This window comes from Procambarus clarkii, chromosome 5, assembly GCF_040958095.1.
Source record: "Procambarus clarkii isolate CNS0578487 chromosome 5, FALCON_Pclarkii_2.0, whole genome shotgun sequence".
NCBI lineage: Eukaryota > Metazoa > Arthropoda > Malacostraca > Decapoda > Cambaridae > Procambarus > Procambarus clarkii.
Genome location: NC_091154.1, coordinates 23604693 through 23622930, shown reverse-complemented (window position 1 = coordinate 23622930; position 18238 = coordinate 23604693). Strand labels below are relative to the sequence as shown.

Sequence of the window (18238 nt, the reverse complement as noted above, 5' to 3'; positions counted from 1 at the left end):
GAACCATCGTTCATATATTGGCGTAATGGGCAATTAGAAAGTAGAACTTGATACTATTCCATTTAGGAAAACTTGAAAAGGTTTTGTATTTATGATGTTAATGGAACCCTAACCTAACCTAACCTAACAACCTAGGCCTAATCCAAGCTATCTGAGGCCTAAGAATATTTAGGGTTGCTTTTCAATGTTATTTTTTCTGGACTCTAAGAAGTGAATAGCACCAAATTATTGCATCGAATTGTCAATTACTTAAATATATGAACGACGAGGTACATAGTTACGAAACGTACTATTAAAACCGGAGGATGAATTGGAGAGAGATGAGTCCTAGTGGATGCTGGGTAAGAGAGATGAGTCCTAGTGGATGCTAGGTAAGAGAGATGAGTCCTAGTGGATGCTGGGTAAGAGAGATGAGTCCTAGTGGATGCTAGGTAAGAGAGATGAGTCCTAGTGGATGCTGGGTAAGAGAGATAAGTCTTAGTGGATGCTGGGTAAGAGAGATGAATCTTAGTGGATGCTGGGTAAGAGAGGTGAGTCCTAGTGGATGCTGGGTAAGAGAGATAAGTCTTAGTGGATGCTGTGTAAGAGAGATAAGTCTTAGTGGATGCTGTGTAAGAGAGGTGAGTCTTAGCGGATGCTGGGTAAGAGAGGTGAGTCTTAGCGGATGCTGGGTAAGAGAGGTGAGTCTTAGTGGATGCTGGGGAAGAGAGATGAGTCCTAGTGGATGCTGGGTAGGAGAGGTGTATCCTAGTGGATGCTGAGTAAAAGATATGAGTCCTAGTGGATGCTGAGTAAGAGATATGAGTCCTAGTGGATGATGAGTAAGAGATATGAGTCCTAGTGGATGCTGGGTAAGAGATATGAGTCCTAGTGGATGCTGAGTAAAAGATATGAGTCCTAGTGGATGCTGAGTAAGAGATATGAGTCCTAGTGGATGCTGAGTAAGAGATATGAGTCCTAGTGGATGCTGAGTAAAAGATATGAGTCCTAGTGGATGCTGAGGAAGAGAGATGAGTCCTAGTGGATGCTAAGTAAGAGAGATGAAGCTTAGTGGATGCTGAGTTAGAGAGGGAAGTCCAAGTAGATGCTGAGTAAGAGTGATGAGTCCTAGTGGATGCTGAGTAAGAGAGATGAGTCCTAGTGAATGCTGTGTTAGAGAGGGAAGTCCAAGTAGATGCTGAGTAAGAGTGATGAGTCCTAGTGGATGCTGAGTAAGAGAGATGAGTCCTAGTGAATACTGAGTTAGAGAGGTAAGTCCAAGTAGATGCTGAGTAAGAGTGATGAGTCCTAGTGGATGCTGAGTAAGAAAGGTTAGTCCAAGTGGATGCTGAGTAAGAGTGATGAGTCCTAGTGGATCCTGAACAAGAGAGGTGAGTCTTAGTGGATGCTGAGTAAAAGAGATAAGTCCTAGTGGATGCTGAGTGAGAGAGAGATGATTCCTAGTGGATGGACTAAGAGAGATGAGTCCTAGTGGATGCTGAGTAATTGAGATGACTCCCAGTGGATGCTGAGTAAGAGAGATGAGTCCTAGTAGATGCTGAGTAAGAGAGAGATGAGTCCTAGTGGATGGACTGAGTACGTGTGAACATGAGGTATGAAAGAGCATACATTATACCCAGAGTGGTATGATGAATGTCAGAAAGAGAAATGGAATATACAAATCCACAGTTTAAAATATTTCCTTATTTATTACTTATAATATCATGAATAACCAGTCAGTATATGGAATAATAATATTAATAAATATATTTTTACAAATATAGTAATATAATAATTACGAATAGATTAAATAGATTAATGAGTAGATTTCATAAATTTGATACATACGGAAATATATATGGCAGCTTTTATTATACAGTACGTCTTATATCATATATGTTTCGTTTACATATTTTATTAAACTTCCCAGATATCAACAGCACATTGCACGTCCCAGATATCAACAGCACATTGCACGTCCCAGATATCAACAGCACATTGCACGTCCCAGATATCAACAGCACATTGCACGTCCCAGATATCAACAGCACAGTACGCTTCCCAGATATCACGACAAAATCCCATTTGATATCTCACAAGCAGCATATAGTGTGGAGGCGACGGCCAGTGCCTCCTGAAGGACATTGTCTAAGATGCTTTAAGTCTTACGTTGCGATATCTGCGATATCCTCAAGTGCACCAGGAGCTACGATATCTTTGTGTGATATTCTCCTGTGCTCCAATTTTCTCATCTGAGCTATCCTGTGTGTGTGTGTGTGTGTGTGTGTGTGTGTGTGTGTGTGTGTGTGTGTGTGTGTGTGTGTGTGTGTTATCAGTTACCTCAGTAACGCGAGTTGGCACATCGTTCCCCTCTTCCTTAAAACCGGGTTTCGAACATGTGTTCGAAACATCCGGTTTCGAACATTCCTTTAAAAAAAATTAATCTATCCGAAAATTCCAACGTTGTGGGTTTCGCTTTCAGACCTCTGTGTATATTTACCCCTTGTTTATGCCCCTAACCCACTTGTAAATCCCAGATCATATTTCCCCTTATTTATGCCACTAACCCACTTGTAAACCCCAGATCATATTCCCCCTTATTTATGCCCCTAACCCACTTGTAAACCTCAGATCATATTCCCCCTATGTTTATGCCCCTAATCCACTTGTAAACCCCAGATCATATTCCCCTTGTTTATGCCACTAACCCACTTGTAAACCCCAGATCATATTCCCCCTTATTTATGCCCCTAACCCACTTGTAAACCCCAGATCATATACCCCCTTGTTTATGCCCCAACCCACTTGTAAACCCTAGATCATATTCCCCCTTGTTTATGCCACTAACCCACTTGTAAACATCAATAGTATCCCCCTTGTCTTGCACCTCACTAAGGAGTCCAGCGACACTCCAAAATATGTCAATTTATAATCCAAATCCCTTGTGTAGTTCGGCGCCCAGAAGCCAATATCATTATTTCAGTGTTTGAGTCACCGGTAAGGAAGCAGTTCACCTTCAAATGACCTTCATACCTTACAAGGAGTCAAGCTTAGCCCTCTTTAAGCTGTCTTGAAGCTGCCGTTGCAGATGGCATCGGCAGGGTATCGAACCCGTCGTCTCTACTTGCCACAACATCACAAAAATAATGTACTAATACCCACGAAGAGGAAATTGGACAGCGCGTCAATGTTAAGAGAGGCTATGATATGTGGTACATCATATTTTGGCCGGTGGGAATTTACACGTAGAACTACAACGTGTTATGCGAGACGACAGGTTGGTGAACACACGAGGTGAACAATGTATGGGTAGGAGTGGCAGATGATTGATTATCAATGCATCGTCCTTCAAAATGGAGCTGTGTTGACTTTGTTCAATGTGTTCACTTTGTTCATTTTGTTCACTCTTCACACATGTAATAGCGACAAGATGGCTCTTTGTGCCAGAAAGTGTATTACAAAGGGCGAGGTTGACCTACGTGATATTATGTTCATCATGAGACTCCTAAAGAGAACTAGCCACAGGTCTGGTCATCAACGCTCACTCACCACCATCACTGGGAGAACTAGCCACAGGTCTGGTCATCAACGCTCACTCATCACCATCACTGGGAGAACTAGCCACAGGTCTGGTCATCAACGCTCACTCATCACCATCACTGGGAGAACTAGCCACAGGCCTGGTCATCAACGCTCACTCATCACCATCACTGGAGAACTAGCCACAGGCCTGGTCATCAACGCTCACTCATCACCATCACTGGGAGAACTAGCCACAGGCCTGGTCATCAACGCTCACTCATCACCATCACTAGAGAACTAGCCACAGGTCTGGTCATCAACGCTCACTCATCACCATCACTGGAGAACTAGCCACAGGCCTGGTCATCAACGCTCACTCATCACCATCACTAGAGAACTAGCCACAGGTCTGGTCATCAACGCACACTCATCACCATCACTGGGAGAACTAGCCTCCGGTCTGGTCATCAACGCTCACTCATCACCATCACTGGGAGAACTAGCCACAGGCCTGGTCATCAACGCTCACTCATCACCATCACTAGAGAACTAGCCACAGGTCTGGTCATCAACGCACACTCATCACCATCACTGGGAGAACTAGCCACAGGCCTGGTCATCAACGCTCACTCATCACCATCACTAGAGAACTAGCCACAGGTCTGGTCATCAACGCTCACTCATCACCATCACTGGAGAACTAGCCACAGGCCTGGTCATCAACGCTCACTCATCACCATCACTAGAGAACTAGCCACAGGTCTGGTCATCAACGCACACTCATCACCATCACTGGGAGAACTAGCCTCAGGTCTGGTCATCAACGCTCACTCATCACCATCACTGGGAGAACTAGCCTCAGGTCTGGTCATCAACGCTCACTCATCACCATCACTAGAGAACTAGCCACAGGTCTGGTCATCAACGCTCACTCATCACCATCACTGGAGAAGTACCTCAACCCTTCAACCGTCACACTGGTCACACTCACACGGTGAATATGAGTCAATACGTCACATACCTTATTCGAAGCCTTAATTATTGACTTAGATCAATATACAACTCATTTCACATGCAGAATTTATCAAATATTTTTACAGCACGATAAAGATATAAAATTAAATATTTAATATATTATTAACATGTTAAGTTAGGTAAGGTTGGGTAAGGTCAGGTTTGGTTACTTTAGGTTAGGTAAGGTTAGGTTAGGCTAGATTAGGTCAGGTTAGGTTAGGTTAGGTAAGGTAAGGTTAGGTTAGGTTAGGTAAGGTAAGGTTATGTTAGGTTAGGAGAGCCGCTTGGGCTCACAATTTTATAGTTAATTCAGCACTGTTTTGAACGCTGTTGCAAATCAAGAGAACGGTCTGCATCATCATATTATCCATCACACATTGCCAGACTTACTCAACAGGTGAGTTGCACGGCAGAACCCACTTGCAACCTTCAATCAACCTCAGGAAACGTTGCTCACCGCATATAATTACCGCTGGACTGTATTCCTGGATAATGCGGCCTCGAATGAGGTGATTCCTCCTCAAACTACGACTCAGTCCGGTGTCCAGGACCCTACTGAGAGGATTATCCGGACTGAATGGTGGGGGGGGGGGGATCTATTGCAGGTGGAGCCTCATCACTCATTGATGACCTCCTCGCCGGTCAGGTGAGTGGCATTGATGAGGATTGATGTCAAAGCAAACTGCTATTGGGTACGTCTATATATGTTATCTGTCACTGGCTACACCAGAATATGTTATCTGTCACTGGCTACATCAGTATGTTATCTGTCACTGGCTACACCAGTATATATTATCTGTCACTGGCTACACCAGTATATGTTATCTGTCACTGGCTACACCAGTATATGTCATCTGTCACTGGCTACACCAGTATATGTTATCTGTCACTGGCTACACCAGTATATGTTATCTGTCACTGGCTACACCAGTATATGTTATCTGTCACTGGCTACACCAGAATATGTTATCTGTCACTGGCTACACCAGAATATGCTATGTCATTGGCTACACCAGTATATGTCATCTGTCACTGGCTACACCAGTATATGTCATCTGTCATTAGCTACACCTGTATATGTCATCTGTCACTGGCTACACCAGAATATGTCATCTGTCACTGGCTACACCAGTATATGTCATCTGTCACTGGCTACACCAGTATATGTTATCTGTCACTGGCTACACCAGTATATGTTATCTGTCACTGGCTACACCAGTATATGTTATCTGTCACTGGCTACACCAGAATATGTCATCTGTCACTGGCTACACCAGTATATGTCATCTGTCACTGGCTACACCTGTATATGTCATCTGTCACTGGCTACACCAGTATATGTCATCTGTCACTGGCTACACCTGTATATGTCATCTGTCACTGGCTACACCAGTATATGTCATCTGTCATTAGCTACACCTGTATATGTCATCTGTCACTGGCTACACCAGAATATGTCATCTGTCACTGGCTACACCAGTGTATGTTATCTGTCACTGGCTACACCAATATATGTCATCTGTCACTGGCTACACCTGTTCACGTAACTTACAGGTGGCGGACAGTGAGTCAGGTCAGCGTTGTATGGAGCGCCATTCGAAATACAACATTTCAGATCATCAGATGTTTGTCCAACATAGAATCTATTACAGTCTTTACAAAGTACTTTATAAGCGACACAATTATCACTACGAGGGCTGTTTGTTATCCACTGAGTTTTTGGGGAAGTTTGTCGTAGCAAAGCACGTCGTACATATTATAATAACATATGCAGTGAGAAAACAGGCCAAAGAATGAGTATTCATACCCACCCAATTCCAGTCACAAACAAAAAAAAAACAATTTTTTTTAATCAGTGTACCTCACTTCACTTCACCTCTCTCCTGCCTATATATGTCCATAACGTTTTACTTGTAACTCACCCTTCTGAATAAGTATTATTAAATACGAAAGTACTTAAGGAAATTCCTGTTTCAATTCTTCGTCCGTGGTCTGACACTCACATTTTTCATCGCGTGTTAACTTTCGTGATTTTCACACAAACACACACACACACACTATATATATATATATATATATATATATATATATATATATATATATATATATATATATATATATATATATATATATGCATACATATATATATATATATATATATATATATATATATATATATATATATATATATATATATATATATATATATATATATATACGAACAAGCCTGAACAGTCCCCAGGCATATATGCAACCGAAATGCCTGAGGACCATTCAGGCTTGTTCGCATTTGTGTTCCTCACGTGAGCCCCAAAGAATGAGGTGATTTCATAAAAATACCATGCCCAAGTTTACCATCAGAGAGCCGGCGGGATGATGGGGATATGGCTTCGGCTACCATCATCTTTGGTCCGGTCGTGATGGTCGAGTGGTTAAGGTGTCCTGTACACCAGTTTCTAGTGCTTCTGGCAGTATGGGATCAAGTCAGTTCTGGGGTGTGAGTTTTCGGTTGCATATATGCCTTGGGAATATTCAGGCTTGTTCACATTATATATATATATATATATATATATATATATATATATATATATATATATATATATATATATATATATATATATATATATGATCGATGTTCCCTTTGGGAATCTTAATTTTAAGATGAATAGGAAAACCAGGGATATACTGAACATCTTGTTTCAGATTCTTTACTTTAAAATGCATACCGTTTCGAATACTTCTCGTATTCATCATCAGATCTAAAAGAAAAAACAGAAATCACAATCAAATAACTGGTAAACAAAGAACTCATACTGAATATAATTGCCTGTCAAAGAAAGGAAAATGCTTAAAAAACAAAACACTTAAGCGCACTTAAAGTGATCAATACAAATAAAACTTATTAACTGTCACATACATTAAAGCTAATTTAAAAGTCCATTAAACTACAAGATGAATTTTATAACTACTAAAACAAACCATTCTATTAAACTTACGTGAAGTGATCAGAAGTGAGACTTGATACCTAACACATAGATACTAAACACTATAACAAATATTTATATAATGTCTACAAATCTACAAAAAATGTATGTAAAATACAAACAGAATAAACGACAATTATAAAGTACTAACCAAAGTCTTATAAAAAAACTCAAATATTAAATAAAATTAAATACCAAAAAATGTATTATATATCCTAAATAAAAGATTATATTAATGTACAATGTCAAGACTTGAAATAAGTAAGAAAAGGCAAAGACATGGTAAACTAAACAAAATTATAATAAAATTAAACTACCAAAATGAACTATAAATCAAATTACAGGGCCAACTGTGCACTATACAGTGTACAATTGAACAGCTGAAAGGTTGCTATTTAACAGAGGCCGCAGCTCCTTTATATATAAGGATTCCATTACTCTCAAATCTGACTGGCCATTCATACAAGTGTCCAGAATTTTAAAATCAGATTCCAGCAGAGAATGATCAAACTCATAACAATGGTTTCTAATCTCACTGACCCTACCGCATCAAGGAGTGCAGAAACAACCACAACTACGTTCTAGAGACTCCAGATAGGCGGCGGAAGACTCAGCTGTGCCACGTCAACCTCCTGAAGCTATATAATGGTACTCCTCCCACTGTCATGATAAATTATTCTACTTTTACAGAGCCATACATCCACAGTGAGACCTTCCCAGCTTCTCCTCCCGAAAGCACTGACAAGGAGTCAGCGCTTTCTAATTCAGAAATCCTTAATGATCTTCCCAACTACTTTCAGGATAATCATAGTGCACCTCTTGTCAAGATCTTCAGAGAACATCAGCAGTTGTTCCGAGATGACCCCCAAGAATGTAATGTAACCCAGCACGACATCCAACTGCTCCCCGACACCCGGCCGATTCGTCAACCCTTCTACTGAATCAGCCCTAGCAAGAAGGAAGTCATGCGTGCTGAGGTGCAGTACCTCTTGGATCATGGACTGGCTACACCTTGTAAGTCCCCCTGGGCCTCACCCTGTATCTTGGTGCCCAAACCCCAAGGTAAGGTGCGGTTATGTACTGACTATCGTAAACTAAATAACGTAACCGTCAAGGATGCATACCCCTTGCCAAGGATAGATGACATTCTAGACGCCATTGGTAATGACCAGTACTTGTCCCAAGTGGACTTGCTGAAGGGGTACTATCAAGTGTGTCTAACGGAGCGAGCTAAAGAGATATCTGCCTTTATCACTCCTTTTGGACTTTTCAGATATGAACGCCTTCCTTTCGGACTATGTAATGCCCCGGCCACCTTTCAGAGAGCTGTCAACCGTGTCATCCAGGGCTTGGATAACACATACGCCTACCTGGATGATATCGTCATAGCATCCAACACCTGGAGTGAACATCTGCTCCAGCTGCGACGTCTGTTCTCCAAGCTCCTGACAGCCGGCCTCACCATCAACCTGGGCAAGTCCACCTTCGCGAAAGGTAAAGTGCGTTATCTGGGTCATGTTATTGGGAGTCGCAGCCTAGCTCCGTTAAACTCACACACTCAAGCCACCCAACATTATCCACAGCCTACCACCAGGAAGCAGCTCCTGCGCTTCCTTGGTCTTGCCTCCTACTACCGTAGGTTTGTGAGAAATTTCAGTACAGTCGCCACACCTCTAATCCTATTAACCAGTCCCAAGCAACGGTATAAATGGAACATGCAGCAAACCGTTGCTTTCGAACAACTAAAATTCCTCCTCTGTTCTATTCCCATTCTCGCCTCGCCAGATATCACCAAGCCTTTCGTCCTTCATGTCGACGCCAGTGGTACCGGCGTTGGTGGTGTCCTGATGCAGCAACGAGGCGAGGAGGTTCTACCTGTCAGCTACTACAACTACAAATTGAAACCACACCAGAGGAACTACAGCACTATTGAAAAGGAGCTACTATCCATCGTCCTGAACCTCCAACACTTCGCTCCGTACCTACAAGGCGCCAGGTCTACCACCATCTTCTCAGACCACAACCCTCTCCGCTTCCTACATCAAGCCCAATTCACTAACCAGCGTCTTCTACGATGGGCTTTGTATTTACAAGATTTCAACCTGGAGATCCGCTATATCTAGGGTTCTGACAACATCATAGCCGATGCCCTCTCCAGAGTTTATGAAGTAGAAGCGACTCCACCTATTACTCCACCACATAACGACGTACTTCTTCCAGAACCGCAGGCTTCGGGGGAGAGTTGTGACGATAATCTCCTTCAAGAGAGATTGAGCCTGCTCTTCCCTCCTAAGTACGTCCCTATACAACAATAACAACTAATATAGAAGATATATCCAACAAGTACAACACCAAGGTTTGCCCAGAGAGCAAACGTATTCAGCACCGGGAACACCTGCTCCACCTCCGCCACTCGAACCAGCAAACTACTTGTCCGTCGCCTGCCCTTCGCTGATTGGCTGGTGCCGTCGCACCTGCTCCCTCCACCTGCCACACTAGCTGATGTCTGAGCCACCATGACCTCCAGTCCTCAGAATATCCCGTGCTTTCCACAAGTTAACACGTCGCATTGGTAGACTAAGCCCTGGCTTACGTATACTAAGAGGTGGCAGCTTAAAGCCAATATTCCTGCACTCATATATCTCCTTGTATATTATTCACATGTCTTAACGTAACTTTTCATTTTGCCAGTGATTATTCTTATTATTTTGTTTGATTGATTTATGTTACAATTTTTATGTCCATTTTATTCATGTTTTGCTTTTCTAACGTAATTAAAATTTCATTGTTAAATTTACTTGTGTTTTGTGTGTCTTCCCATCACCTTACCACAGACGAAAGTTCCAGATTTTCTCTTTTTGTTTCTTTATGTGACGAGGCCATACCCCTAGCTTTTGAAACAGCCGAACACCAACGCGTTACCGTCACAATATATATATATATATATATATATATATATATATATATATATATATATATATATATATATATATATATATATATATATATATATATATATATATACAACTGACGATTTACTATAAAACCAGAAAAACGGCCAGCCTACTCATGAGAAACTCTCCAGACACAAAGCAGAACGCTTTGAAAGAGACCAACGTCGTCTATGCCTTCAAATGCCCACTTGGGGACTGTAAGCTCCAAAAAACCCAGTATATAGGCAAGACAACAACATCTCTTTCTAGGCGTTTAACGATGCATAAGCAACAGGGCTCCATTAAGGAACATATAATCTCTTCCCACAACCAAACCATAGCCAGAGAAATCCTAGTAAACAACACAGAAATCATCGATAGATATACAGCGATAGCAGACGGCTTGACGTTTGCGAAACACTGCACATTAAGAAGTCAACACCAGCAATCAACAGCCAATTAATGCACAACTATATTCTACCCACCTCCAGACTCTGCTCCAATATAGAAGCATCAAGAAATATGGACCAATAGGCTTTCTACAATCACTTCCATTTCAATACCCATTGTTTCGTGTTCTGTCTTGTGTTGATGAAATTAATACCCTATTAAATACCACCTCACCCCATGCACCTCACTCAAATGTAGATATAAACAAATCGGAGATATGTAAGTTCTATTCAGTTGTGTATGTGTAAAGTCTTTGAAAATGTAATAAGTTTTACGAAACGCGCTCAAGTGTCGCGTCAGACTAGAAATAAAAATGAATTTTGGAGAATTGATTTTTGAATTACCTCCAACAGTGAAAAGAAATGTACGAAAGATTGAGAAAATTCGTGTTAGAATTATTAATCTTACTTTTTCGGTCATATTTAATAATATATGTCTACAGGAAAGACTGCTACCAATATATATATATATATATATATATATATATATATATATATATATATATATAAATATATATATATATATATATATATATATATATATATATATATATATATATATATATATATATATTGGTAGCAATATATATATATATATATATTGATATATATATATATATATATATATATATATATATATATATATATATATATATATATATATATATAGAAGGGGTACCACCTCAGGTGCAAGTGTAGGGACCCATAGCCTCGGAGAAGAATATATATATATATATTGTGTATTCAACAACTATATTCTACCCACCTCAAGACTCCGCTCCAATATAGAAGCATCAAGAAATATGGACCAATAGGCTTTCTACAAACACTTCTATTCAATATCCATTGTTTCGTGTTCTGTCTTGTGTTGATGAAATTAATACCCTATTAATACTCTTGTTCTGTCTTGTGTTGATGAAATTAATACCCTATTAATACCACATTTTGTTCTGTCTTGTGTTAATGCCACATCACCCCTTCCACCTCACTCAAATGTAGATATAAAATCGGAGATACGTAAGTTCTATTCAGTTGTGTATTTGTGAACTAAAGTCTTTGAAAATGTAATAAGTTTTACGAAACGCGCCCGTGTCGCGTCAGACTAGAAATAAAAATGAATTTTGGAGAATTGATTTTTGATTTACCTCCAACAGTGAAGCGTAATGTACGAAAGATTGAGAAAATTCGTGTTAGAATTATTAATCTTACTTTTTCGGTCATATTTAATAATATATATATATATATATATATATATATATATATATATATATATATATATATATATATATATATATATATATATATATATATATATATATATATATAAGTAAAGGCACTGAACACCGGAGTCGAACCCTGGACTTCGGTGCTCTGAAGCAAAGAACCTCATCATTAGACTACAACAAGTAAGTTACTCAGATCTTACACATAGTCCCCCATGTTCCTGGATAGTCTGGAAGCCTATCCAGACGTCTTGTGGATTTAGTGGAATCCCAGGATGTAGAACTTACACCATATCGTGGCCCAGGGGTGTGTAGTGCGTGGCTAGGACTACCCATTGTCAAGGGTTCGAACCCAACATTGCTCCAATTGCTGTTTCCTCAGTAACAAATATTAATATTAATAAAAATAAATTATCACATAACATCAGTGTTTATGACGATATCAACATCGTACATCATCATCAACTCTGTCTCGCTAAATTAATAACATGGCATAATTTAATTTATAATTTATGGTCAAAATCCTTCCGCAACTGTAAGAAAACTAAATGAACAATTTTCAGATACTGTGTCCATTGATTTTTGGTCACTAACTGCATATTGCATTTCAGTATTGCAAAAGACATCAGCGGTGTTGCCATATTTGCGACGGTGCTTAACCAGATGAATGTGGAGTAGCAGTTGTGCTTGCGTGGGCTGAGCTCTGGCTCTTTGGTCCCGCCTCTCAACTGTGTGTGTGTGTGTGTGTATGTGTGTGTGTGTATCTGTGTGTGTGTGTGTGTGTGTGTGTGTGTGTGTGTGTGTGTGTGTGTGTGTGTGTGTGTGTGTGTGTGTGTGTGTGTGTACTCACCTATTTGTGTTTGCGGGGGTTGAGCTTTAGCTCTTTGGTCCCGCCTCTCAACTGTCAATCAACCGGTGTACAGATTCCTGAACGTACTGGGCTCTATCATATCTACATTTATAACTGTATGGAGTCAGCCTCCACCACATCACTGCCTAATGCATTCCATCTGTTATCTACTCTGACATTGAAAAAGTTCTTTCTAACGTTCCTGTGGCTCATGTGGATACTCAGTTTCCACCTGTGTCCCCTTATTCGCTTACCACCAGTTTATCCTTCTCTACCCGGTCGATTCACCTGAGGATTTTGTAGGTAGTGATCATGTCTCCCCTCACTCTTCTGTCTTCCAATGTCGTAAGGTGCATTTCCCGCAGCCTTTCCTCGTAACTCATGCCTGTTAGTTCTGGGGCTAGTCTAGTGACATGCCTTTGAACTCTTTCCAGCTTCGTCTTGTGCTTGACAAGGTACGAGGTCCATGCTGGGGCCGCATACTCAAGGATTGGTCTTACATATGTGGTATACAAGATTCTGAATGATTCCTTACACAGGTTCCTGAAGGCTGTTCTGATGTTAGCCAGCCTCGCGTATGCCGCAGACGTTATTCTTTTTATGTGGGCTTCAGAAGACAGGTTTGGTGTAATATGAACTCCTAGATCTTTCTCTCTGTCCGTTTCATTAAGTACTTCATCTCCTATTCTGAATCCTGTGTCTGGCCTCCTGTTTCCACCGCCTAGTTTCATTACTATGCATTTATTCGGGTTGAACTTTAACAGCCATTTGTTTGACCTTTCGCTCAGTCTGTCTAGGTCATCTTGTAGCCTCCTACTATCATCCTCTGTTTCAATCCTCCTCATAATTTTTGCATCATCAGCAAACATTGAGAGAAACGAGTCTATACACTCTAGGAGTTCATTTACATATATCAGAAACAGTATAGGTCCAAGGACTGACCCCTGCGGGACTCCACTTGTAACGTCTCGCCAATCTGAGACCTCACCCCTCACATTGACTCGTTGTCTCCTGTTGCTTAGGTACTCCTTTATCCAATGGAGTACCTTCCCTTTCACTCCAACCTGTATCTCCAGCTTTTTCACTAGCCTCTTGTGTGGCACTGTATTAAAGGCTTTCTAGCAATTCAAAAATATGCAGTCTGCCCACCCTTCTCTTTCTTGCCTTATTTTTGTTGCTTGGTCGTAGAATTCAAGTAACCCTGTGAGGCAGGACCTGCCATCCCTGAACCCATGTTGATGCTGTGTTACAAATTTCTTTCGCTCCAGATGTTCCACTAGCTTTCTTCGTACAATCTACTCCACCAGCTTGCATGGTATTGTGTGTGTGTGTGTGTGTGTGTGTGTGTGTGTGTGTGTGTGTGTGTGTGTGTGTGTGTGTGTGTGTGTGTGTGTGTGTGTGTTGTTGCTGTTGTTGTTGTTGATTTAGGGGCGACGACGATCGTGGGATCGGATGCGCCCCGGCGTACCCGTGATGGGTTAATTGCGAAGCCTGGAAAGGTTGAACGCCAAGCTAAATCGCGAAACGAGTGACGACAAACACTATATACTAATCTGCCATACGGCAAATAAACGCACAGACGGGCAGATGATTGGGGAGTCCCAGGAGTCCCTCAGGGTGACAAGCACCGGCCCCGCCCCACACAGAGAACACCAGGGAGCAAAACAAAAACTCGGCCCCCAACTAAAACGCTAAAAGTCATCCAGTGTCCTCCTGCAGAGCAGAAGCCGGCCGCCCACCACAGCTGAGGGAACATCAGGAACCCACCAAGACCCGCCAACCCCCGGAACCTCTCGGCCAAGCCGGCCCCCGAACACCGTCACCCCGTCGGGAGAACCAGCTAGAACACGCCCAAAAAAGAAATCTATCAACAATCCCGTGACCCAAGGCGATATGTGCGCCAGGCGTCGAACAACCGGACTGTTGAATAGAGATGCCAAGCGGCAGTAGCAAAGCCAAAATGCGAAAACAAGACGCGATCAAGGGGCTCCCAAGCGGAGGTGTCTAGACGTCCGCTCGGCGTCAAGGATCGTGTGTGTGTGTGTGTGTGTGTGTGCGTGTGTGTGTGTGAACAGAGCCCCTGGGCGCAGGAACGATGACTCGTGCATTCATGATGCATATAATTCAGTGTACGATAATTTCGTTACAGAAGAAAGTGTGTTTACACTACCAGATGCACGATAACCTGTGTTTATTGACAAAATATTTGTACCTGCCTTTCACTATATATAAAAGATCTATGATGTTATCTGCTCCATAACATGAATGACAGATGTACGAGAAGTGTAAAATGCAATGCCCATGATTTTTATCACCGTTTGTCCAAGTTGCAATATGTAAACATCTCTTTAGTTGTGGCAGATGGAAGCTCAAGTTGCCAAATGTTTCCATTTCTTGAATATCAAAATACACATCCCAGGAGAATCAGAGTTTGTTCTTCGTGAGGACGAACAAGGGTGGCAAATATTGGTGGGGTACAAGTGTTGTGTTGGTTGACTCTTCAGAAGTTGCATGGCGTTTCACCTTTCTTTTTATGATGTCTTCAACGAAACTATTGGAGAAGCCGTTGTTGACTAGGACCTGCCTTACCCTACAGAGTTCTTCATCGACTTGCTTCCATCCTGAGCTGTGGCTGAGAGCACGGTCGACGTAAGCGTTGACAACACTTCTCTTGTACCTGTCTGGGCAGTCACTATATGCATTGAGGTACATTCCTATGTTTGTTTCCTTAATGTAGACTTAATGTCACCTCATCCAAAACTGTTGTAACTTATCACCTCACCCAAAATGCGGGTATAAAATAAAATGAAAGCTGTTTAAATCATTGCATAGTAAGAACTCTGTTTAGTGTTTGCAGGATATAGTTGTGTGTGTGTAAACTAAAAGTCTTTGAAAATGTATATATATATATATATATATATATATATATATATATATATATATATATATATATATATATATATATATATATATATATATATAATTGTCACTTGTTCCATTTCTTTTTAAATGCAGATTGTATTAATTTCTGTATAATTACCAATGAATTTCAATGCGGCATACAAGATGAGTCTGGTACACACACTTTCTCTCTCTCTCTCTCTCTCTGTCTCTCTCATTCTCGTTCCTTCTCTCTATGTCTCTCTGTTTCTTTAAAAGATAACTAGGGTTCATTTTGACTGTCGAGAAAAGTACCTGGTGAAACTGCAAGTGAGAGCTGTAACCTGCCTCAGCTCTTCTGAAGCCTACTCCTAGAGGCCCATATATTTCATAAGCCTGTTATAGACATCAGCATGAATAGTCTTTATTCATTATCAACATTAGGTAACAATGATATGAGGAAGAGGATGAGCCTGTAGCCAACTGTGTGCCAGAGCCTTCATGTGCTCACTTGACCTGATCTCCCGTGTGTCAACCTGTTGAGTGAACAAGTTCCAGATGCAAGTCAGCCTCGGAGTTAATGATCACTGAGGAGTGATGTTCTAGAGAATGGCACTTCTAGCATGAGACTGTTGAAGGTTGAGAGTCTAGTGCTACAGGTGGTAACTACTGGTAGTCCACGGAGTTGGGCCAGGTGCGGAACTTTGAGTATGTTGGCCTTGTACATAACAGTAAGACCACCAACGTCCCGACGGTGTGTTACGGACCCGAGTCCAGCATCCGAGCATGGAGCAGTGACGACAACGCCATCTGTGGGTCGGCTCCCGAAACCCCCTCCAAATGGACGAAGCCATCTAGTGAGGACGGGATATACCAGCCACAGGGGCTGGATTCCCGTGTTTACCAGCTCATAACATAGCCGCTGCTGACCTCTGGTGAGGTGGCGCTTAGACAGCAACGCCATCTATGGAGTGGATAGGTGGGCGTTTGTGTCTAAGCCTGTAAGTGAGGTGCCCTAGAGTGTCCCTAGTACTAATGACGTGTCTGATTACAGAGTCGACCTGGGACTGCTGTATTGGACGATGGATCAGTCTACCCAAGGCAGCCAAAGTCTCTCCACGTGTTTGCTGCAGAAGTTGTGAGTCACCCCCAGACGAACACTATTGAGAGTGTTAGCCTGCCTGTGACGTGGCAGTACCAGGAATCGTTTTATCTGGGGGCTGGCTGGTGGAAGAGACTAGCCACTGTGGTGCGGAGAGAGGAGAGTGATCTGCAGAATCACACGAGGCTCCTGCCTAGGGCTCGCAACCCTAGTATTGATCGTGGAGTGGACTACACAGCGGAGCTGATCGGAACCTGCCAGCTACAAGCTGGATTTGTGATTGTAGGCCTCCACGACGGTGCCCCCAGTTGGACTGTGATTCGGCTGGCCTGTGGCCGGGGTAGATTCGCCAAGAGAATCAGAGGATTCATCGTGGGCCACTAAGAAGAGAACCAGGGCTACTCATCGTGAGCACCGTGGAGCATCCTATGTCTTCAGAGGAAGACTAATCTGTATATAATAAGTGTAGTTATAGCAACCCCGCGTGTGACTGTGATATATTTATTAATGGTGCTGGTAGCAATATATATACAAAAGCAGTGCATTTGTATCCCTTCCCCTTTAATTTACTTGCGTTACAGAACACACCCCTTGAAAGCCACTACTAACTTGGGGCCGGATACCCAAACTCTAATAACATCAGAGAAGAACCCAGTTGCGACCCAATAGGGCCGTAACATAATTGGCATCCCCAGCGGGATCCAACCCTTTGTCAAGTATGTTTGACAGGCGTGGTGAAGTAGTGCAATCCCTTGTAAATAAGTCCCCCTGTTTGTAACTATTAGGACGTGATACGTCCCGTGAGGTGCTCGGTGTGATTAAGTGCAATATTGCGTAGTGCGGTGCCCGGTGTAATTACGTGCAACAGTGGCAACTGAAGTGCTAGATGCGTTAAGTGCTAAAGTGAAAGCGGTGTGTTAAGTGCTAGTGCTCCATTTAAGTGACAATGGCAGAAAAAGCGACCATCGACGATCTGGACGACGTTCAGGCCTTTCTGAACAAGGAGGACTGTCTTGCCAGATTGAAATATCTGGGGAAACAGGAACTTGTATTAGTGAGTGCCTATCTGGAGATCAAGATACGTGCCAGTGATTCCCGTGTGGAGATCTTGTCCAAGGTTCACCGGCATTTGAAGGCCGAGGAGAAACAGGAAAGCGAGGCACAAATTACAAAAGAAAGTGAGGAAGTAGCTTCCACTGAAAAGGAAGATAAGGGCAGTGACATTGAAAGCGATGCAGGTGAGCTGAATATAAGCTTGCTAACTGTCAAAATGCGCGCCTTGGAAATAAATCGCGAGATAGA

At 42.0% G+C, this 18238-nt stretch overlaps 1 protein-coding gene across 1 annotated transcript in view; it reads right to left on the bottom strand.

Annotated features, from left to right (window-relative positions):
- LOC123747480 (nephrin) overlaps positions 1 to 18238 on the bottom strand; it is a gene marked incomplete in the record, with an annotated part of 541340 nt that overhangs the window by 308596 nt on the left and 214506 nt on the right.